Here is a 25104-nt window from a genome sequence, read left to right as displayed (position 1 = left end):
CAAGGTCACATGTTCAAGGAGTAAAAGCCCCCAAATTTTCTCTCTCGCGCCCACTCTTACTCGCGCCTGCGTGCAAATAACTGGCGAACCCTGTTTTTTCAAAGCACAGCTAGTTAAAGAAGGAGGGAAATTAAAATGCCGGAAGCATCAGCTCACAAGCCAAGAGCGCGGCTAGCAGACGGCGAATGAGCCTCTACAGTGACGTGTTCGCGCGCCGAAAAGACAGTCTCAGCATACGTGTCCTGCGCATGTGCAATGCTTCCAGCGATTGCCGTTACGCAGCGTTGACTGTGGCGGCGGCCTAAACGGTTTAAAGCCCCTTACGGCGGACACGCCCGTCACACCCTCGCTTGATCAGCCGAGGTCTGCGTATCGGTGTACCAACAGACCAGTCTGCTGTCGTCAACGGCAGTGCTTGCGACAGATACGGTCAGTGAAGGCATTTTATGTTCTTATTCCTGGCGCCGTCTTACACTGCTCCCTTTAAGAAGTGTTGCAGTTTGTGTTGAATTACGTGTGTTGTTGCCGTGCTAGAGGTGTTTTACGTCTCGAGGTAGCGCGCTGCTTATGTCGTAGCCGCCGTGGTTGTCAGTGGCTGTGGTGTCACGGGATCGAATCCGGGCCACGGCTGCACGTGGACGCAATAGTGAACGGCCTGACCTGAACGCGCAGTGATTCTAGGCCGACACCACTCCAATTTCGGGCTGCCCAATTCCGTGTAGTTCAGTTATGGCCGTAGCGATATAATATCAACTACTTTTCACTTCGTTTGGTGCGCCCTCAAGCGAGGCTATGGCAAGAAAAGCAAGAACTGCCTATCAGTCTGCCGAACAGCTGTTTCCAAAGACCGGCCGCTTATATTCACTCTTCCACGTGTAATGCGACGCTACTCATTTGCGCATATCTGTCTGGCTGCATTTTGCTGCGATTTCATGTGAGCACTACATGGTTTATGCCGTACTTGAAGCGAACGACCAATGGTGGCCCTATATACCTGCAAATCGCAAAAAAAAACGTAGAATGTTACGCTCTCTCGGAGGTTACTTGCGGACTATTTACAATTTTTTCGAATGTTTTTGAGGATGGGTAAAGAATAAAAAAAAAAAGGGGAGCACCAGTGCAGAAATGAGCAAAAATTCTGCGGCAGGCACGGTGATAGGGTGGCCGGCTCTTGAAGAAAATAGTCTGACATCTGCGGAGAATTCAGCCCCCGCCGAAGCGCCCCTTGCGAATGATGTGGAGGCTATTGGCGTCGCACAGTATGATAGGGCCACTGAAATTTTGGACAGCTGTCGCAGTGGGTTGGTAGAAAAAAAAAATGGTGTAGTGTAGGCGTTGTGTGACTGGGCCGTTACTGAGTGCGTGGTCGCAAGTCCCTGTCTACCGGGGGCCGGACTCTGGTTGGGTTGAAATATCAATGCCTGTATGTTTTTTGAATTTAGGTGCGCTATAAAAGAACGTGTGGGTGTGGTTGTCAGCTTACCTCTACATCCCGTATGCTCCGTTTGGGCGTTCAACCAGGTTTTTTTACTTGCGCAACTTGCAGCTGAAGCGGAAGATAGCAACTTTATTCGAAACAGAGGCCTCTTCCTCATATGCAATTCAAAGGTCTCCACTTATGCATTTGAAGCAGAAAAAATTTTTATGCTCGTGATGTTGAAAGACAAAGGATTGTGCCGCAACGAATTGTACGTCATCGTCAGCCTGGTTACGCCCTCTGCAGGGCAAGGTCCTATCCCATACTTCTCCCACTACCCCGGTCATGTTCTAACTGTGGCCATGCTATCCCTGCACACTTCTTACTCTTATCCACCCACATAACTTTCTGGCGCCCCCTGCTACGATTCCCTTCCCTTGGGATCCACTCCGTAACCCTTAATGACCATCGGTTATCTTCCCTCCTCATTACATGTCCTGCCCATGCCCATTTCTTCTTTGTTTCAACTAAGATGCCATTAACTCGCCTTTGTTCCCTCATCCAATCTGTTCTTTTCTTATCCCTTAACGTTACACCCATCATTCTTTTTTCCATAGCTGGTTGCGTCGTCCTCAATTTAAGTAGAACCCTTTTCGTAAGCCTCCAGGTTTCTGCCTCGTACGTGAGTACTGGTAAGACACAGCTGTTATCCACTTTTCTCTTGAGGGATAATGGCAACCTGCTGTTCATGTCCTGAGAGTGCCTCCCTAACGCACCCCAGCTTATTCTTATTCTCATTATTTCAGTCTGATGTTCCCGATCCGCGGTGACTACCTGTAACAAGTAGAATATTTCCCTTACCACGTCCAGTGCATCGCTGCCTATCGTGAACTGCTGTTCTCTTCTGAGCCTATTACACATTTCTTTAGTTTTATGATTAAATTTTAGACCCACCCTTCTGATTCGCCTGTCCAGGTCAGTGAGCAGGCATTGCAATTAGTCCCTTCAGTTACTAAGCAAGGCCATATCAGCGAATCGCAATTTACTAAGGTATTCTTATACTCTTATACCCAATTCTTCCCAATCCAGGTCTCTGAATACCTCCTGTAAACACGCTGTCAATAGCATTGCAGAGATCGTACCTTCCTGTCTAACACCCTTCTTTATTGGGATTTTGTTGTTTTCTTTATGGAGGACTACGGTGGCTGTGGCGCCACTATACAAACCTTTGAGTATTTTAACACACGGCTCGTCTTCACCCCGAGTCCGTAATGGCGCCATGACTGCTGAGGTTTCGACTGAATCACTCTTTCTCGTAATCGATGAAAGCTATATGTAAGGGTTGGTTATATTCCGCACATTTCTCTCGCTTGACTGACAGTCTGAGTGTGGTCTATTCTTTTGTAGCCTTTACGAGATCCTGCCTGGTTCTTTGGTTGACATAAGTCTAAGGTGCTCCTGATTCTATTTGTGATTACCTTAGTAAATAGTGTGTAGGCAACGGACACTAAGGTGATCGGTCTATCATTTTTGAAGTCTTTGGCGTTCCCCTTTCTCATGAATAAGGATTATGTTAGCGTTCATAAAAAAATTCCGGTACGCTTGAGGTCATGAGGCATTGCGTATACAGGGTCGCCAGTTTTTCTAGAACAATATGCCCGCCATGCTTCAACGAATCTGCCGTCACCCTATTTTTGTACATCAGACCAGCCCAATTCGTCAGAAGACTGTCGGTATTGTGGCCATTCTGACTCTGGGAACTCTCCGCAAAGTTATGACTTTGTTGGTAGCATAGTTGGTCACATTTGTCTAGCGCGCTTAATCGATGCACTGCGGTGCAAACAAAGGAGTTTCTGGCCGGTTTGGGACATGTTTGCAACTAGTCGGAGCCACAAAGTGCTCTCGGGCAATGCAGTGTTACGCTGCACCTTGGCAATAGCACAGCTGCTGCTTTGCTCGTGTTTTGCTTGCAGTCATGCGCTCCAGAGAAAAGGGTTGCTGTGCCGCCTATTAAACACCAGGATGTCGCTTGTGGCTCGTCCTTTGGTGCCCCACGGCGCTGACGCGGAAGCGTGGCCTACTTGCAGTCGTGTGGTTTTTGATAGGAAACAGGATAGCGCATGACTCTTAATCGATGCGCGGCCTCACCACGACACGTTCCGCCGCGCATGTGCACCGTTCTGAACACGGAAGCCCTGCCTATACTCGCGGACAACAATATGTGGTAAAGAAGGGACAGCTACTCAGGCGGACCTTCTGCACGCGTTTTACCGCGCCATTTGCTGCGCTTTTGGTTTCTCGCAATAGTCTGAATCGCCACTGCTTCCGCGTGGACCGTTTCGAGTTTGCTCTGATGCAGGAGAAAGTAGCAAACGTGGTCCTTTGACCCTTGGTGGTGTCATTTGTCTTAAAAGGTGCTTCTCCCTTCCCCAGCTTAACCTGAAACGCGGATGAAAATGTCAAGCGCACGGACTTGAGCATGGTTTGCCTTCGTGCTTCTCTACATCGACAAAGCGATGCGCGAGTAGATACGTATATCTACTATGGTGAGCAAAAGGAGACCACTGCTAGCGCTAGCCGAATTGCAACATTGCGCCGCCCAGCGCCTTGGCGCTTGGCCTGGAGTCAAGACCCGCTCGTGTTCATCCAAAAGTATAGTACACACTGCTATATCTGCTGGTGGTGCCCGACGCGCCCCGCTATCATGGGCGCGTTTTGCGTGAGGCATCGCTTTATAACGAGCACGGCTCAGCGTATCTCGGCCATATTACGTCGCAGCTAGTGCCATTGGTGACGGTGCGCGAACTGGACGTTACCAGCGTTACTTTGCGTGGTGCCGCTACCATGAAATCCTGTCGAGCAGTGCACGTGTCCGGCGGAGAGGCGCCTTACGCGACAGTGACAGCTGTAGGGGAGCAAATCCTGAAATGAAAGGAACGTTTAGGCAAGCGAGAACGCGCCCTGCGTGATTTCTCGCCGTTAGGTGACCCCGGCGCCCTTGTTCTAGTTGATCGGATGGTACAATTCTGGACACGCTCGCCATCAAGTTGTAAGCGCGCATGGTAGCAATGCTACCATAGCGCATACGCCCTGCAATGTTCGCTTGTGGAGGCACGGTAGCGTCAGCTGCATCTCGCCGGGTTAACCTTATCGGTGGAAAAAATAATCTACAATATTGCGTAATTTGTTGTGAGGTTGCAAGCCCTCCTCTACGCCAAATCGCATATCATACACCGAGCATACAACAGAACAAATGAAGCGAAAGGCAGAATACCCTAATAACATGAGACAAGTTTAAACTCGCGAGACTCATGTGAAACATCAATCATTTGACTTTCTGATGCTCCTTTGGACTTTTCTGATGTCTTTCTGTTGAACACTTTTTTTGCAAGCATGAGATGTCTTCCTAACGAACTTCTAATTATCCAGCACATGTGGTAACATATTAAATGAGATCCGACTGACATGTGCCTGACCGTCTTTGGTGGATTCCGGTATGCTCGAGGTCATGAGCTTTATATATATATATGTATGTATGTATATATGTGTGTATGTATGTATGTGTGTGTATGTATGTATGTATGTGTGTGTGTATGTATGTATGTATGTGTGTGTGTATGTATGTATGTATGTATGTGTGTGTGTATATATGTATGTATGTATGTGTGTGTGTATATATGTATGTATGTATGTGTGTGTGTATATATGTATGTATGTATGTGTGTGTGTATATATGTATGTATGTATGTGTGTGTGTATATATGTATGTATGTATGTGTGTGTGTATATATGTATGTATGTGTGTGTGTATATATGTATGTATGTGTGTGTGTATATATGTATGTATGTGTGTGTGTATATATGTATGTATGTGTGTGTGTATATATGTATGTATGTGTGTGTGTATATATGTATGTATGTGTGTGTGTGTATATATGTATGTATGTGTGTGTGTGTATATATGTATGTATGTGTGTGTGTGTATATATGTATGTATGTGTGTGTGTGTATATATGTATGTATGTGTGTGTGTGTATATATGTATGTATGTGTGTGTGTGTATATATGTATGTATGTGTGTGTGTGTATATATGTATGTATGTGTGTGTGTGTATATATGTATGTATGTGTGTGTGTGTATATATGTATGTATGTGTGTGTGTGTATATATGTATAATGAACGAAAAGATAGGGAATTAACCAAGGGGCCCGATATTTAATAATCGTATCATAAGAAGCAAACAAGCATAGACACCAAGGAACACATAGGAGGAATTACTTGCACCTACTAATTGAATTAAATAGATTTCATTAAATGGAATCGAACATCGCTGAAAACACAACTTGCCGCAGGTGGGGAACGACACTACGTCTCAGCATTACGCGTGCGATGCTCTGCCAATTCAGCTACCGCGGCGCCGTCTTCCCATCCACTTTCTTAGCTATTTTTGTGAGTGTTAGCCAGGGCCACCACTCACAAACCTTGGCGGCGGATGTGTGCAGTATTTCTTTGCTACGTCCACCACTTTCCACCACATCACCACATCGTTGGTCCACATCCACATCCACCACCACCACATCGTTGGTCCACATTTGGCTGGCTCGCCACGCATGCGGCGAATTTTCAGAAAGACAAGCTGTGTTCTGGAACTCATGCGCTCTCGAACGATGTCGCTTTTCATTGCAGAAAACACAATCACATCCTTGCAGCTAGCACAACCGACCGACTCGTTCTAAACAGAGCACCAGGTTGAGTGGACCCTGTCGTCCCTGCCTTCTGTTTATCGTGCGAGCACCAAATGTTGCTCCAAAAAGAGTGCATTAGAGTGCATCTAACAGACGAATGAGGCTCCAAACAAAAGGTTCATGCCGTCGAGTAATCAGGATTGCAGGAACGCACAGAAAAAAGAGTAAGGCTTGGGGCATGCTACTCCAGTCTCCAACAACTGAACCTCTAACTTAAAACAGTTCTGAGGAAGACGAACACGGCGCATTGCTAGAAGAGAAACCTCAGAAAAATACGCCTGCAGCATTAATACCTGCCCTCCAGGACAAGTAGGAAACCGGCAGAGAAAATAATGCCGTCAGCCTTACATTTTGCCCTTAGTCACTGACCAAGGCAAAGTTGTAGACCAGGCTAACGCCCTTAGGCAACATTTCGAGCGTGTGTCTATCTCCGAACATTATTCGGAGTCGATCCCAAAACACAAACAATTAATACAACAGTCCCCTGACCAGGAGCTGTAATGAAAACGAATCCTACAACCGTTCATTTAGTGTTACCGAGTTCGGGGCTTCCGTAAACGTTTGTCGAAGCTCTGCTCGCGGAGCCGATAGCATCATGTACGACATAAGTAATCTTCACTCTAGCAATGGCACTGCTGTCCCTGTTCAACACGGCGTGAATACATTAGCCGAATGACTGCTTCTATAAATGCATCTTTTGAAAAGCAATAGACGGGTGGAAGAGCCTCTTGCACTGTATTTTTACCACACCGCCTCAGTTCCCGGTTAAATGACGGGATTGCTTCCACCTCTGTAAGATCAAAGGCAATTGTCCTTCCTCTATATTTTGGGATTTTGCTTATGCTGTACAAGTTTTACAGCAACTGCCTACCGCATCTTATACGATCGCATCACTGTTTTCAGTGATTGTTCTACCATACAGCAATGCCCCAAGGGGGGCTGCAGGTACCTAATATAACCAGATAAATACCAACCCACTGTTGCTCATCGAAGTCTCCATATTCTTGTGAACCATGCTCTGTCTTAATGGAAATAACCAGTGCAACGTTTACGCTGGCCGTAGGACAGGACGCCAGGTGCAAGCGCCGCCCTGTAGTCTCCTACAGTTTGCGAAAAAGTTGCGCTGTTCATTTCCGTCATGTATCTGTAGCAACTCCCCCAAATGTATGTACCTGTGCGCTTTTTTTCTATGCCACATAAGTTTTAGGCTGTTGACGAATGTCGCTAGGCATTACATTCGACAACTGTCAACCAAGCTTGTAGTCCCTACCGCCTTCAAATTTCCTTATTTTTTACCTTACAGATCGAATATGCAAGCACGTTGGCACAATCACTGCTGATGATCTGGTAAACGTAGCTCGCAGAGCATGAAGTTGCGAGTTCAATTTCTCGTGACCTAACTCGCGTTAACAGGAGCGGTATGAGAAAGCACTCGCGCAAGAAATGACTGCTGCGCGTTGACGAATTCCACGCGGTCAGCGTTAATCCTAGTGATCCTAGTAAAAAGGTTATTCTTTAAATATCCACCTGGAGCACATGTCCATTTCAGCTGCTGCTGAAGTGCTATTTGGCTGGGTTGCGTCACCAGCTATGAAAAAAAAAACGGGCACCCTCGGCCAATTCTCACCTAGCCTAAACGGACATTCCACTAGGTGGACACTTATAGAATAACCCCCCCCACCCGTTCCTTGTGTCCTGCACGGTGCCGTCTCGAATGTTTTGCTTTGCGACGTTGAAAACCCGGTCAAAGAACTTACGACTGTACGTTCGACGCAGCCATGTCACCTGCTTGCCGCGTGAAGCGCCCCCTGCAAGCTTCTCCTCAGCAGCGTCTCATGAGGCCTTCAAGCTGCAAGCCTGTAAATGTAAGCCCCTACACTCTTCTGGAAGCATGAGCGATATTTCGAATGTCTGAATTGTATTGCTTGTGATTAGCTGTTACAATATCATTAAAATTTTATTTCGCAAGTACTTGAAGGATACCTTATTTTTTGCAACTGCAGGTACAGCCGTGGAGGGTAAAAAAAAACTTTCACCTAAAGTAAAAGTGAACGAGTCAGTTTAGAGAAGGTTCAGAATTTCGCAAACAAAACGCAGTTATCTGTGTGCACAGCCTCCCGTGTAATTGTGAAAGAACAGGTTGCGTTACGCTCGAAAGTGAGCTTGCTAACATGTTTCAGTATTTTTAATAGCGGAAAATAAACTAACAGTTGCAAGAAAAGCCTCGGCAAATAGGCTTGCGTAGCTTATGTCCCTGAAGTTTTAAAAATCTGTAATTATCTGTTTGTGTGCCGTTCCAAGGCCACTTCTGTTCAGGCGGAGCGCGTCCAGATAGACACGCTGGCTGCAGGCCTGCTGCTTAGTCTTCGCAACGCCCCGAATGGAATGACAGCACCAAGGTGCCGGCTACCTTTGACAAGTTCTGCACAAAAGAGGCGCACAAAAGGGAACGAGCTTTTGGCAAGGCACCTAGGAAGTGAGTGGGGAAAGTGGAAGGGATCGCCTCGTTGTCATTGCGCATTTTTGCTACTTAACAAATTTATATTCTCATGCTAGACTGCTCAGGGACACAATCACTTTTGAAGTTGGTTTTTATTACCTGCAGGTATGCTGTGAAGGATGGCAACAATTATATCCCGGTTAGATACCCAGGTTAGGTGCTGAAAGCAATATATGCCTGTAAGTGGACAAAGTAGCTTTGTCCTAATAATTATGGTAAATTTCTTTCGTCTATCTCAGCCAGCAACCAAAGTATTAAAGTGCTTGGTTAGCCAGTTGACGCTGCATCGCATATTTTCATGCCATATCCTGATATTGAACGTGCTTCAAGGTGATACTCAAGGGGGCTTTTTAATAGTTAGCATTAGGAGTGGAACAAACTGTGCGAGTGAAGTGTGCGGAGCCGCTGGTGTGGTTTAGGTAGACGAGTATGTAAGGGCTTAGAACAGCGCAAGCGTGTGTGTGGTGCAACTGACGGTGGCCTTCCTGGACCCCACTGTGAGTTGCACTTCGCTTATCGTAGGTGCAGGATGTGTCGAGAGCGCTCCTGACCAACCTTGCTTATTGGTGAACGTGTTCTACAGCATGGATCAGGCACCTCCCATGGGTGCGACGTAATGCTCGCGTCAATTTCCTTAGCATTGCCGTTACGCCACTGACATTTTTATCTGACATATTTTTTAGATCGAATCTCTGCCAGGTTTCTCGAAAGCTCGCATAAAGAAGTCGGTAAAGGCCACTTCGATACTGTTCGGCATGCATCGAGCTTTATATGCGTGAACGCTATACCTGATCGTTAACGAGTGTAATACAATGAAAACGCATTTCCACTAAATTGCGGATATCCACAGAATTAAGGTGTTCACCAAAATAAAAACCACGTGACGGAGTTTTGTTGCACCAGATAAAAGGACAAAAAGAACAAAAATACGGTTAAACGAAAATACCATAGTGCCCTTCCACTCTGTGAAGGATGACCAGCAAAGCTGTGCATGTGGGCCCCTTAATGGTGAACTGCACCTGCGCCGCGGGTAGGTGGGTATTGCACTATATTCTGTATCGGCCCACGTATGGGGTGTTTTTTTTTTTTTTGCATACGACACGAAAATTTCCTTCGATGGTAGGGGTATACAGCTTCACTGTGAAAACTGATGTCTTTTGTATCACTTTCGCTGAACACGCTGAACACACTGGCATCGATATTGTCTGGGCACGCATCTCCGTTGAACGCAGTGGGATGAGCCGTCTTCATCTAGTATTACTGCATCCCAACAACTTGGAATACGCTGACTCGCAGTGACCGCAGCCTTCCGACTGGCAATACTCGCATTGCTTGCACCACATTTCCATTTTTTGCTTGTTACCTCTAAATCTCAGTTGTTACAAATACGAAAGTTCCCGTGTGGGTGGAAAATCTTTGTTCGTTTTTGTATTTTCTATTCTTGCATAGTCGGCATTCATGTTTTTGCAAAACTCTTGCTTACCCCCGAACGGACGAATAAGCAGCACGCTAGATTTCAGTGTTGAAGTCACTGTCGACCCACGCTTGTCGGCTGTATCCTTGTCCGTCTCCTATCACAACACCGTCTTTCATGGACACTGTCGCGCGCGGCATGCGTCCAAAGAACTCGCACGATCGTTGGTATCGGCGTCTTCGCATTGGCGGCCATGATATGTATAGCAGTCGGAGACTTCGAAGCCTCCGACGGCGTCCGCCAATCAATGTTTCGCCACGCGTCGCCGATCTTCTAGCATCAGTAGTCGGTAAAATCTTTGTGCGTCGCCACGCATCACCCTTTTCGCCACCTACGCTTATGACGCATTAAACGCATTGGCCCGTGCCGACGCGTGCCCGTGTTTGCGCCTTCAGAGGTGCGCTATGAAATGAAAGCGACGTACGTGCATATACGTTACCTCGAGTCCAGACGTCTCGTTTGTTGGACCAGCTTTCGCCTATTTTGACTAAAGGCTGAAATACCAGCCGAAACGCTTGGATAGTGACGAAGTATTTCCACGTACGTAGTTGCCATTTGTGACCCTACACCAATGGAGCCAGCCTGCTTTTTTGCCTCCTCTGTATATGAACGGTGGTTCACGTAACTTGGACCAAGGATTTTAAAGAAAAGTGGTTAGCCGCAACTGAATGAAACCGAGTTTGCCGTCATGTGGTTGTTCTTAATCTTATATTTCGGGCTTTCTTTAAACGTCGGAAAAAAGAAATGGCCACGCGGCATGTACGTTGCCGCAAAAAAAATTGGAGCGGTCGTTTTCGAGTGCCCTCTACAACGTCACGGAGCGCACTTGGCCCTAAAGTGAAGTTTCAAACATTTGCAGAATTGATCTTAGCATTTACTTGCGGTTAGTCAATTTTTAAAATTGTTTGTTCAAGTTGCGTAAATCACCCCGGATAATCATAACCATATAAAGCCAACAGATAATGACATGAAAGCATCGATAAAATTGGCTGTGGTTGATACTGAAATGCAGCAAACAAAAGGGGAAATTAAAGTGGACGAAAAGAAAACTTGTCGCACGTTCGAGCTGAACCCACAGCCTCCTCATTACACTTGCATTACACTACCAATTGTGCTATGCTGATGGGAATCAATCCGGCAACGAACTTGGGTATGTATATTTACTGGATCTGAGAGCATGGAAGCCTGATGCCGAAACCGTTAAGCCATGAACGCGTGCCTCAACAGGGTCGGAGTAAAACACCATTAGAACTTTTCCTCGTACAGGCCAGCGCTTTGGGACACTTCACACGTCAGTCCAGTCATAGGGGATATTAAAGAGCGATCATTTCCGGTGCTACATCATTTTCCAGACATTTCGTGCATCTCTACATCGCACACGTCGAATGTAGACTAACACACTGTCGGTGTGGAGCGGGCGACTCGCGAGAAATGCGCGCTCTGGAATGCCTTAAAGGAAACTTCCTGACAGATCCAGAAACGTTGTCGGCAAGAATCGCAGGCTGTGTTTATCACGAATAACGACACGCGTCGGCCATGGTGAATATGCGGCGGCAAACGATTCCGTGCGACACTTTAAGCTACAGTTTTACGCGGACCAACCGCGGAGTCGCGGCTATAGCGGAGAGTGCGCGCCTCTCCCCTCCAGCCCGGCAATGCACCGCCCATGGCCACAATTACTGCGTACGTTGCGTACTGGTCTCGCTGGACGAATACCTTTGCATAACATTCAGCTGTGCGGTGCGGTCGCCGGATGTTTGCTGCGCTGTGCACATGCCTCATCTTATTGCTAATATACCCTTCGGTATGTCAGCGTCCTTAGGCATTCAGCTCCAGCTTCAAATGGCAATGCACTTCCCTTAACATTACCTCGCAAGTTCTCCCTTGTAATTTTTTTGTCGTTCGAAATTTGCACGGTAGTTCATTTCCATTCTTTGCATCCAATTCGCTGCCTCTGTTTCTCCCACTTTGTGATTACTGCTGCTTGTTTATTTAGGCCTTGAATTGCCTGTACTTGGTTGATAACATTGCTTACATTTTCCTTCATTTTGTGTCCACGCTTTTAGGTACAGATACTCCTGCGCTTTCGCCGCTCATTTTGACCCATGTTGCCGAGGCTTTCTTAAAGCGCCTCTCACCAGACCACAAAGCAAACTTTGGTTATACGCTGGAAATGTTTACCTATCAAGAGAGCGTTCTGCTGCAAAAATTTTCCAAATCGGCTCATAGCAGCAAGATAGGAATATTTCAGTGTCGCGAACCCATAATTTCAGGAGCCAACTACACCAACACCCCCTCTAGAACCTAAGGCCTTCTGGCTATAACCTTTCCTCTTGAGCTACGTCACGCAAGAGGCCCACATAGAAGTTCCGTGCAGCGTGCTACGAAGGTACGAGCGGCGCACCTGTGTTGAAAATGAGAGGCGGAAGAGCGAGGGAGCGACGACGGCGATAACAATTGGACTAGATGCACCTGCCGTTCCTTGGATAGCTTCGGAGTTACAAAAGACCTGGCATGCTGCGACATGCTTCCGAGCGCACATTTTCTGGACGTGAACCGCGCTCGTATTCTGTGTTTGTGCTTCAATTCGGTTATGCGTTCGGCAAGCCTTCATTGCCATGGAATGTGGATTACGTCCATGCCCGGATATGCCTAATAACTGCTGCGTGCCCAAGTGCTGGAGCAATTGGAAATCGGGGCAGAAAAATCATGCGTTCGCTTCGGGAAGATCAATGACAGAATATTGGGTGCCATGTCTAAGCCAAAGAAGAGAAAAGCTGGAGTTCGCAAAATAAGCCACCTGTTTCTTTGTAAATAGTTGCAGGAATGTATTGTATCTCCATCGATAAACTCGTGTGACGTGTGGTAAATGTGCACTGCTGCACTTTACGTAATAAGGCCTCGAAAGCGAAATTATTCGTTTAGAGCCTAATCTAGACTGGAATAAATACATGCGTCCCGAGTGTGAAAAGTGCACACCAGTGAAGTTGTCATGAGATGTGTTATGGTGCAGTGATAAAATTTTGTGGAACTTTCGTGGTCGCATGAAAGGCGAACTGTGACGCCGACGATAAATGAAGGAGAAGAAGCTCCTCTGAAGAAGAGGGCAGCACTGACTCTTCGACATAAGCCATGGTCCGTGTCATCATTTACCCGAAATTCGTTCTCAAACCTAAGACTGCACCATTTCATTTTTATGCATGGGTTTTTTTAATAATTGGGTGCGTAAGTAGTTTTGCGTAAATCTTGGAACACACTCAGGTAACAGATTTGGTAACAGGATCAGGGAACAGATTTGTTGCAGGATGGTGGGAACATTGTCCTAGAAAGTCGTACCACTCGCCTGCCTCCTAACCAGCAGTGAGCTGATGCTTCAGCCGCCAGGGGTCATGTGACACCTGACGAACACTTTTCATCTTGGTCGAAAGAAGACGACGCTGTGGACTTTGCGCGCTGTCTACCATCTTGTCAGCTGCTTCTACTTCTACCTATACTTCTGCCTACTGTTGACCCCGTGACATTATCACGGACGTTACTGTAACTGGTCGGTACAAGCTCGTCTGATCCTTATAAACTTTAGCTTTGTGGATGTTCATTTCGTTTTCACACCATCTGCCGGAATTTTGTTGGTTCAAATCACTTGCTCTATGGCATTAGTCATCGGTACCTTGCTCTTAGGACAGTTTTTTTTAATTAGCCCTATTGGAATTTAACTGGGTCCTGCTGCCGCATTTGGGACTACGCCAGGCTTCTCTGTTGTTGCTGGATCTGTGTGTCTCAACTACCCTTTCTTTCGTGCCAAAGTCATCCCTCACAACGTCTGTAATGTACCCCAGTGCATCGTCAACTTCATAGTTACCGTCTTCAACTCCTATAGTCGTTTGCGAGTTTTAGTTTGAGCTACGAGTGCTGTTATGTCGTTCAAGAATCTTTTTTTGGGCGCCTTTGTGCCTGATGTAAACGTAATTCACCGAACGTTCGCTTGTGTATTTATCTTTCTGTTGCACAAGGTCACTCGCCGCACTTTTTGTCGGTATTTGTTCCAGCTAAGCAGCAACTCTTCTGCGTGTAGTCCCAACTTTTTGCTTCTCCTTGATCCCTAGACGCCTGCTTACGCTCCTTTCATGCTAGCTTTATTTCCTTGTTCCGTCACTTACGTGGTTTCCCCTTTGTGATTGAGCAGTTTTTATGCATGTATGTCTTATCTCCTTCTGCGTAACGTCTACAACTTATATTCTGACTGCTGCAGGAAAAGCCTCCATTTTCTTCTGTTCGTACAGCGAAGCTGCTTGCCTGACGAGCCTGTAGGGATGAGCCGTATGTGCGCTTTCGCATGGAGGGGGTGACTATCTGGGCTGGGTAACGCCAGTAAAGGAGCCAAAAAAGACAACGAACTATAGTACGGCGCAGAAGAACGGACACGTGATTTCACGGCACGCCGCGCCTGCGCAGTAGGGGAGTGCACCCGGGCTGGCCGCCATTGCTGCTGCCTGCGTGTCCTGTCATCTGCCCGCAATGCAACGCTGCGGCAGTTGTGCGAAGAAAACACGGAGGTGTGCGCCGCGGTTGCCGCCGGGCTGTTTGATAACCGGATTATGCATTTCAGAGGTAGATCACTGCAACAGTTGCAACGCCAAGATAAATGGAAAGCTCCCGAAGAACAAGCAGAGTACGAGAGGCGCGAGTTGCAACCTCATTCGAGTTTCACCGGTGCAAACTCCAGATTCAAGATGTTTCTGGCCGCGGAGTTTTGCCATAGTTGGTCGGTCTGTGATCGACAGCTTCGATGGCTAATGCGCCACATATGAAAGGAACAGCCCGAAATTTCTGTGCTTGTTATTTGCTGCTCATTTATTTTTAGGAATTCTGATGATATTGGTTCGTGCTTTGCGTTAGTACCTCTCGCAAGATTTGAAGTTAAACGTCTATGATCGCTACCAGGCGAGTTCTTCCATGTTAGTGTATCATTTGGTCTAGTTTTTAGGCCATTTCTGAGGCTAAGGCGTAGTGTATACATGACTACCTGCTTCCGCATTGCCACGTTACCTGTCCATGACTCATTTTCCCTTCATCCCACAGATTTAACATTAGAGAACCACTGCAATCATTATGATTGTCAAAATCAACTATGTGTGCGTTCATATCTCCCATCGCTTCTAACGCAATCAATCCCTTACCCGCCGTTGTTGCTTAATAGCTATGGTGTTCGGCTGCTACGCACGTGGTCACGGGTTCGAATCCCGGCTCCCGCGGCCGCATCTCGATGTGGGGTGAAATGCGAAAACACCCGTGTACGTCTCGACGTCTAACCGACGTGTAACCGGGGCTGCTACATTTTCGCTAAAGTATATCCCGTGAACTTTGGGCGCATAACATACACAAGTGGACGTTGGGCGCATGACATTTGCCAAAAGGCACAAAGGCCCACCGCAAAGATTCTGTAGCCATGTTTGGCCACGCGGAGCTCGAACTAACAATATGCAGACAGCTATAAGGGATGAAGAAAGTAAAATCTTGGAGGGAGACGATGCGCTGCGGTACCCCAGACATGCGTAATACTAACTTCTGCACTAGAGAAAGCCTAGTTAAATGCTCTAATACTTCAATAAAACAAGCGTCTTCAAGGTGCAGCTAGTAAACCGGCGTGCCGTTGTTCCAAAAGAGTCCTAATGTAGAAATGTCTTGACCAGTGAAGCCACTTATTACTACATGTCGCCAATTACGTGCAGTGCACCGAATGTTGTCGTTCGCGTCAGGCAGCTATAAATGAGGACCAGCAGAAAAGATCCGCCTTTGATGGCGCTACTCTCGTTGAATGAAAGCGCCATAGGTTAGCAGAGCACGATAGGAGAGCCCTCCTGCGTTCTCTATAACATGTAGCAGGCTTTCGTCGCGGATCAGTTTGCGCAAGCACTGGCGGTACTTGACGGATTTGATATCGCGACGAACCTTCTGCGTGCAGGCGTCATGTGCTGATACTGTGAATAAAATTTGTCATCGTGTAGTTATATTTACATATGACGTGTGCTTTTTTTTTTCAGGACAGGACGGGGTGCGGATGCTCTGGTGAAGATGGACCCAAAGGGAGAAGGTGGCTATCACTACGTTTCAGTTACGATTATCCCTCCTACGTGGCAAGAATGAGAAACACGCACAAAGATGCATTTTTTAAAGGCAAAATGTTTTTTTTGCAACGACTCATGCTGAAAACATGCGTTCAACTTGTTGAATTAGAAAACATTAAGGTTATTCTTTAGCTGCGCAGAATATGTTGCCTGTGGGAGATAGCACAATTCGAACCACTGATGCAAAAACGCTATGTAGCGGCTATTACTTTACGAAAGATTACGCTAATTATCGTTTTGATTTATTCCTTTACCTCACATTTTTAAATCTGCGAGTTGCAGCTAGTGAGTCTGCACAGCTTGTCGACTCGGGACAAATTCTGAGGATAAGCATGTTTGGAAACACTAATTTTCAGACTGTCTGATGAAATGCATTGACTTATTTTTGAACTTCAACGCACAAAACAGTATTCTTTCGAAAGTAAGTGGAACAGCGAGTTTTTACCGCAAGCTTTACAGCACATATCTGGAAATCGGTGCCATCCTCAGAATTCGTCCTAAGTCTTGCACACCCCAGCTGCAATACGTACATTGAAATGTGCGGCAACGTGAATAATTAAGACGTTATTATGCGTAATTATGGTGCATGTATTTATGGTCCATTATTTTGTGCATGTAAAAAACGCCTTGTGTGGGCTACTACTGAAGCGAAACGGATCAGCAATTCTGAAGTAAATTTCCTAAAGTACTAAATAAATAACGACTTAATTTATTTGATAGCACAATACCGTCGGAAGTGAGGGCAATACTTTCCTTTTCAATTTCGCCCCGATATCACAGAGCAGATACGTCAACATCAGGTTCTGTATTTTAAAGTACTCCAATTGTGACCGATTCACCACACACTTTTTGAAAGTACTGTAATCCGTTGTTCACCTCCTCTTCGGCCTCTGTTGCACATAGACGGTACCTCCCAATTGATTCGCTTGGAAGAAATCGTCGGTGGCCGTTTCCTGTCCTCTCTTCATTTCTCACTTCCGAGCGTCCCAGTGGCAAGGGTTAACCTTGTGTGGCTAGCCATTCTTGGTTATGCTGTATTTGGTTATAGCAGCCATTTCCGGCTGGCGTTGGCAGGGCTTCCCTCGCAGGAACTTCTGTCACGTCCCGCTTTTGGACTCCATGATGGGCGGTTGGCATCGCTGCTGAAAACACCATGCAAACTTATGGTAAATGCTTTCTTTATACTCCCTGATCGCCCTTAATGAGGGCGCACCGAAGATGTCTTCCCGTTTTTCGGACGCCAAATCCTGAACATCCCTCGATTCAACATTAATCTCTCTTAAAAGTCGTACAAACCAGTATGATCCAGTTCGCCGTTCCTTGTTTCAGTCGTTGTGTGGAGTTTTTGGTCTAGGTTATCAGGCGCGAAGGATGGCAAGCGGTGATCTCCTCTTAGAGCTCTGTGATCAGAAGCAATATGAGAAACTGCCGAAACTATTATCATTTGGGGGTAGACCCAGGTAACAGTTACCCTGCACCGTGCTATGGACGCCACCCGCGGCGTTCTCGGGCGTTGATTTCCTTTACCTGACTGAGGCTGACCTCTTGGAGAGCTTGAGTGAACAGAATGTCCGTCCCACACGCAGCGAGCCGGTGGTGATGCCATCTGCGCCTGCCCCCCCCCCCCCCCCCCCCTCACCTCAGCGGCTGCAGCTCGTGCTGCTCCGCCATCTCAGCAGAAGGGGCCATCGACCTCCGGGCTGGTGGTCTCAAAGGTCTCGTCCAGCTTGTCGAGGCCTTCACAAGGAGCGCCGAGATTATCGTGATCGCTCCAGAAAAGAAACCTCGCGTCACGGTACCCGGAAAGGGCCCGTGAGCTAATATGAGTCTCTAAAACAAATAGCACAAAATACCTTAATCATTATGGAAACACAAATACTACAGTGGAATGTCGGAGGGCTTCTTCATTGCCTTGACGGCATTATAGAACTACTACCCAAACGCAATCCAATGTTCGTGTATGTTCAAGAGATGCATCTGAAACCTACAAACGCCAATTTTCTTTGCAATTACAGCATCTTCTGAAAAGAGCGAGACGAGGAACGCCTCCGGTGGTGTAGGCATAGTCGCCGACAAGTCTGTAGTTTGCCGACACGTCGACGCTTCAGACGCTCCTTGAGGCACTGTTAGTTCGGGACATTCTTTTTCATAAATTAGCCACTGCATATTCCATTTATTTACCACCGAACCATCATCTCGAAAAAGTACAACCTTATTGATCAGCTTCCCAGGCCTTGCATACTCTTGGGAGGTTTTAACGCTCATAACACGATGTGCGGAGACTCACGATGCGACGGGATAGATCGACTCATTGTAACTTTGCTTTCAACCTCCGGAGCGTGCCTCAGGAAAAGTACGAACATGCTTATTGTAATCCACACCATAATTTATACTCGTTAATAGACCTGCGATCCCCTTCGCTTCTATCTTTTTGATTTAGACTGATGTGTAATAAAGATCTGTTCGGAAATCTGTCCAACTAGCGCTGAACTTGGTAAACCAACCTGACTTCCCTCTGGACGCCCCACGCTGGAAGCTAGCCAAAGCTGACTGTGAATGTTTTAAGGAATTCACTACTTGTGAGAAATTTTTATAGATAATTTTAGTATAGATCATGCTGTTTCATACTTTACCGCTTTTATCATTGATGGCGCTGAAAAGTTCATTCCTCTAACAAGTGGCACTTCATTCAAAAGACGGGTCCCTTGGTGGAAGGACGATTTCAGAAAGGCATGAAGGAGACAAAATTAAGCATGGGGGCAAACTACGTGAATATCCTACGGCCGAAATTCTAATAGAATTTCAACATGTTAAATAGGAAAGACGCGAGGACAGGCTAGCAGAAGTTTCTCTCAAGTATGAAGTCGAATACTCAAGAGGGTAAACAGTGGCTATGGTGTTGGGCTGCAGAGCACGAGGTCGCGGGAACGAATCCCGGCCACAGCGGCCGCATTTTGATGTGGGGCGAAATGCGAAAACACCCGTGTTCTTAGGTTTAGGTGCACGTTAAAGAACCCAAGATGGGCGAAATTTCCGGAGTCCATCACAACGGCGTGCCTCATAATCAGAAAGTGGTTTTGGCACGTACAACCCCAAAATTTAATTTTTAATGATATTACCAAAGTTGAATTGCAAAAGGAAGCACTGTTTTCAACTATTCACTTTGGTTGTAAATATTGCTCTCAATTCTCTGAAGAGCACCTACAGAGACACTAAAGCGGGCAAGATAATGTATTATAGACTGTTCCGAACGGAACTACTAGCTTGGTAGTTCGGATTTTGCTAAACACTCTTAAGCATTGCTACAGTATTGAGTAAGTCGTGAAATTGTATTAACTTCATGCGCTTTAGTTTCTTTGACAGGCACAGTTTACAAAATTGAGATATCTGGTTTGGTGCAGAGTTGTAAATTTGTAAACATTCTGTATAATCTGAGATCAATTTTCGGCAACATTTGTGGAAAGCATGCGAGGTTCTAAATCAAAACCCTGTATACTCTGCTGCTGGGTACCTAGATGTATGGTTGGCACGAAGAACTTCGAAAAGCACACGAACGAGAGTCATTATCAGCAGCATTTTATTTTACGCAAAAAAAAAAACTGGGCACTTACGAGTGCACGCTTGCGCATTTTATCGTACAAGAGGCACCTGACGTGGTGTCGAATATCAGATTTGACTACGACAGAAGAAACTCAGTGGCATACAAAGAAAGAGAAGTACCGCTGACAACACTTATCACCATGTTGCTTAATACCAAATGCTCAAGTGTTTCTCTTGCTGCAGAGTTGCTGCTCCTGCTCAGAATTCGTACACTACCGAATTGCTGCTCGCATCCACGAGTGTTAACAGGCATCACCAATTGTGCGGAGTCAGTCTTATTCAAATTTAACGCATGCTACCTCATTTTGACTCGCGCAGTTGCCAGTCTGCGCAACATAGCCTTTGCCACTGGGGAATAGAACCTCATGCACCACTGCTGTGGAACATTACGCGAATGTCGTAGAATGTCTCTTGTGGTTTCCTCCTTTTTACGTCGTCATAGGAAATTGGAAAATGTATTTTTGAGCTTGGTAAGGACGGAGAACACAACACGCACACCGCGTCTCCAAACGCCTTTCTTGATGTTGTGGGTAATCTTGTACAGAGAGGGCACCGCTTCAGACCTCACATTTTTCTTGTTGGGTCTCGGTCTTAGTCCAGCTAGTTCTACGTTTTACAAGCTTTTGTAGGAGCATTTCAGTAAGTCCTACTCATGGAAAATGAGCGAAGCAAGAATTCGAAAACTAAACGAAATCAAATGTCGCCAGGAGTTCTTGATGGCAGGATAAAGGCAGTTGCCAACAATCGCCTTTTGAGTCTTCCAACATGCAAATCGGCATGTTGGCAGGTAATAGGCCCAACTGATTTGTTTGCTCAAACTGCAGCTTGATATACTTAATAAAGCTTACTATACTTAATAGACTTAATAAATATCCTTAAACTCAATAAAACTGTATAGAGCCGGACGGCGCGAGTTCGTGTGTAAAGGGCATGTCTCGGCGATGTCTAAAACAGTGGAAATCTCCCCAACCACAAATATTTCTGTGAGATTGCGCTTCTTAAATATTAAAATATTATGCCCATATGAAAAATGAAATGCTCCTTGTTAAAATTCTCATCGAAATAACGGCCGAATCCCTCTAGTGATTGGGGACCTGTCCACGTCGCGTCCTTGTTGCCTTTCTACGCCCATACGTCTACTTGTATACTTATCAATTCTACGCTCCAAATAAACTAGATTAGGGAGAAATTGCTTGAAATTTCTTCGTCATGGCTATAGCATGACATATAAGAAACAACCTGCCGAACACCACAAGGCTGTGACTGGCAGTTGCACGGTCGCTTGATTTAATTGAATGAAGTTTGCGGTATTTCAGACTGCAACTAGGGAAATTCTGCGCTTTTATCTCCAAGCCAAAGCTTAAATGGACGCTAAAGGCAACTATTAAGTCGGCGTGAATTCTTCAAATACAGTCCCAGAAACATCGCAACGCTTTTTTCGTGCCAAGAAAAGTTTACGAAGAAATTACATCTGAAGGGTGCGAATACGTTTTTAGAAATTCAAATCTCCGGGCACCCAACAGGGGAGTTGTGACGTTGCATGTGCCATCACCACACTTTGCTGCCTTCGATGAGTAAATCTGCGCCCGACAGACGGCGGTACCGAGCCAAGACAGTGCGGTGAATTCCCCGCGCCAGCCTCATGTCGGTCATGTGGCGTAGACCGTTCGGGCATCCCGCTACATCACATGGAAATTGAATTCTCTGCCGCTTGTAGTTTGTGCGAGTTTCGAGAGCCAGAAAAACCAGTGCAGCACTACGAGATAACGAAACTACTGAAACGCGAAAATGTCGACGTTGAACAATCGAGCAAAAACGTAATACTTTCGACCACCCGCGTCGTTTTCAAGGGGCATTTCGATGAGTTCTTGTTCCAAAAATGAAATAGAACTAGGCAGCTCGCAATTTAGTCCTACACCATACAAGCAATATTTCGGCAGTGAGTGATTGAGTGCCAGTCACAAAATTTAAATGAGTGCTTTCGTCATCGGGCAAGTACTCGGATGTCCCGTGGGGGTCTCTTATTTCATTTTCTCATCGGCTTGATTATTTAGGTTCTCGTCGCGATAATATTGGCATCTTAGATATTCTAGAGCACTGATCTATCACTTTCGCTTGACTTAGTGTTTGTCTTTAGTCTCCTTTTAATAAATCGGCTGCAGTTCGCAGTCGTGTACTGTGTGTTGGGTCGGCAACTCTTTGTGGGAACGCTAACCTAGCAGTTTTGCGGACGGAATGAATGTGCAGTCACCCTGATCGAATAACTCGGTCCTACATTAAGTTCCATGTATAAGCACTGCTACAATACATGCTCTTCTGTTCCTTTCTCCAATAGCTGCCACATAACGTACGCCCGGCGGGTTGGCCCCCCTCGAGCTGCCGGACTTCTTTCCTCTTCAAGAAAGGATGCTTCTCTCCTGACTGTTCCGACCCCAGCCATTTTCAGTGTTATTCTAAAAAAAACCTCGCATGTTGTAGCTGCCACCTCATGGCGCAACCCTTTTAATTGACATCCGTATACTTACGTGTTTTTAATACTCGTTTTAAGACAAATGTGATTTTATACCCGCTACCTACATGATTTTACCTACGTTTTTACTTTCCCGATGCTTATACCTGATTTTACACATGTTGACGACGCCTATTTTATTTCTTCGGGTTTTATTGTAATACGAGTCGTGAGGTGGCGGTAAATGTTACCTAGCGTGCAGCACTCCTGTTTGCGTAGCGTGCAGCACGCAATGATTCCACTCGTGGGTATGTGGCGGACAGGAACTTCTGACCATGTTACAGCCGGTAGATAATCTCTTGATGTGCATGTTGCTCTACTCGCGGGTGCAGCGCGGCAAAGATGCATGTCATCGTCTCCTGGCGTTGTTTAGAGCTAATATAGCAAGAAATCTTCCATAGAATACGACTTGATCAGGCTTCAGCATGTGTCTTCCTTTCGGGCCTTTGTGGTGTGATGCGAACTCTTCGCGGATGTCTAAGCCTCTGACAAACGCTGTTCTGCTAGCCTTTTAAGTATAGCTGAAGAATGCTACGTACAACATTCTTATGGCATATTTCGGAAATTGCTCTAGGTAGGCTGCGATCGGTTTCCTTCCAGAAATCAGCCGTGCTAATTTTTGCGCTCCTGGGCTCTTTGTGTGGCTCATACGCTACCTTGTGTAAACGCAAACAGAAACCGTACCACTGATCAGAAAAATATCTGTTGAATACTGCAGTGGTCAGCATTTTCTGCTCGTTAATTGCCTTACCGCCCATGTGCTCTACTCTTGTGTGACAATATGAACGTGCTTCTAACAATACAACTGAAGTTTGACATCTCATGTCTGACTGACATTACCAATGTGTAACTCGAGAAGTAAGCGTGGCATTTGTGGTCGACTTAGATCCTTTGAGATTATTGCTTCCCATGTGTCGTCTACTTGTAACCACCTATGCAATTGCTTTGAAATAAACGCAAGTGATTGCGAACGTGTCTGCTTTGTTCCTTTTCTTTTCCTGGACAAAAGTTGCTTCCCAAAGACAATGGGTCATTAAAAACCGATTTCAGCTTCACCAAGTGGTGTAGCTTAACTTGCACTTGAGCAGCAGGAAGTTCTCCTTCATTCATTAATTATCTTTGCAAAGAAGCATCGTAAATGTTGCTACCGATGTGCTAAGCAAACAAGTTGTTCATTATCACTCTCCGCGGTAGCCTAATGACTTGGGTGTTGCTTTGCGGAGGTCGCGGGTTTTCTGTTTGACGCGGCAGCGGGCTTTTGATGCAGGCGAAATGCAAGACCGCTCGTGTACTTCGTGCACGTGGTCAAAATTCTACCATAGCTCCACACTATGGTGTACCTTATAATTAGATGGTGCTTTCGACGCGTGAAACCTAAGCGCTGCTTTTCGTTATCATCGCAATGTGCCATATTTTTAGGTTAGTTTTAAGAGCCAAGGATATTAGCTGGCGCCGCGTCGATTAATACCGATATAACACGGGCATACCAATTCTCCGCACATAGACCATTGAACTTTCACAGAGGAATTATTTCAAGGGAGATGGGTGAATGCCACATAGTATCCGCATCAGCTCTTAGCAGAAAGCGCCACGTATCCTTGGCGCTTACGTTGCATCGAAAGAAAGCTTTAAAAATTGCCGTCCGAACACTCCGTACAGATGGTTAACCAGCGAAATTGAAACGTGTGGCCCTGGTGTTTATCACAGCAATAATCCCAACGGTTCATTTAGCGATGGCTTGGTAGCCTACCGGATTCTCGGTGCGCAGTTGCCGTTTCCACTCGTCTGCACGAGCCTCTTCTTGTGCCCGGGCTGCTGCATCATCACGGCGTAGACGAGCTCGTTCCCGGTTCTGCTGGCGGCGTTCCTGATCGAAAGCTGCCTGTTCCTCAGGAGTGGGTATGACGCGTGGCCTATCCATTTCGGAACCGGAGGGAAACTGCTGCGAATGCAATCGGCTCCGACGGAGAGCAACGACGTCACTATGGCGCAGCCAGTCGCGCGCCTCTTTTCGCTTATGTGCTGGAGGAGTTTTCGGCCTACAGGTGACACACGGATGGACGAATCGGCTAGCCATGTTTGCTTGATATACCCTCAGGGCCGAAGCAGTAGAGAGGGGGGTGTGAAACAACAAATACAAAGAATAAAATTGCTGAATGAAAACAAAATTGAACATTAACATAACCATAGCAGGTACAAAACGGCCTCTATAATATATTAGCTATGGGGTTTTTAAATTTCATGATTCAGAATTGTAGCGAGATTTTCGGGAAGGTGATTCCACTCGTAAGGTGTGCGTAGGAGCCAGGAAAGCGAAAAAGAATTCATTCTGAAAGAAGGTATGCCGAGCTTATTAGCATGGTGTAATCATCAGGATGTGCAGTGCAGTGACAGCAGTTTGTCTAATTCTGAGTGATGAAAGATTTTATCGAAAAAAGAGCTCGTTCCCGGTTCTGCTTGCGGCGTTGCTGATCGAAAGCTGCCTGCTCCTCAGGAATGCGTATAACGCGTGGCCTACGCGTTTCGGATCCGGACAGAGACTGCTGCGAGCGTAATCGGCTGCGACGAAGAGCAACTACATCGCTACTGGCGTAGCCAATCTCGCGCCTGATTTGACACATATGCATGGATTTGCGCCGGAGGAGTTTTCGGCGTACAGGCATCAGACGGACGGGCGAATCGCCTGGCGATTTACAGCTTCGATGTAAAAATGAACCTCACTGCGCCTTAGAA

The 25104-nt window shown here is 46.3% G+C and overlaps 1 long non-coding RNA gene across 1 annotated transcript; it reads left to right on the top strand.

Annotated features, from left to right (window-relative positions):
- Positions 1-279: 279 nt before the first annotated feature.
- LOC135905839 (uncharacterized) lies at positions 280-23342 on the top strand. The gene is made up of 5 exons (XR_010565519.1): positions 280-429; positions 7940-8028; positions 8465-8639; positions 16179-16228; positions 22198-23342. It is a non-coding gene; the product is annotated as an uncharacterized lncRNA (long non-coding RNA).
- The last annotated feature ends 1762 nt before the right edge of the window (positions 23343-25104 follow it).

Source organism: Dermacentor albipictus, unplaced genomic scaffold (genome assembly GCF_038994185.2).
Source record: "Dermacentor albipictus isolate Rhodes 1998 colony unplaced genomic scaffold, USDA_Dalb.pri_finalv2 scaffold_14, whole genome shotgun sequence".
In the NCBI taxonomy this organism is placed as follows: domain Eukaryota; kingdom Metazoa; phylum Arthropoda; class Arachnida; order Ixodida; family Ixodidae; genus Dermacentor; species Dermacentor albipictus.
This window is presented reverse-complemented; position numbering and strand designations above follow the sequence as displayed.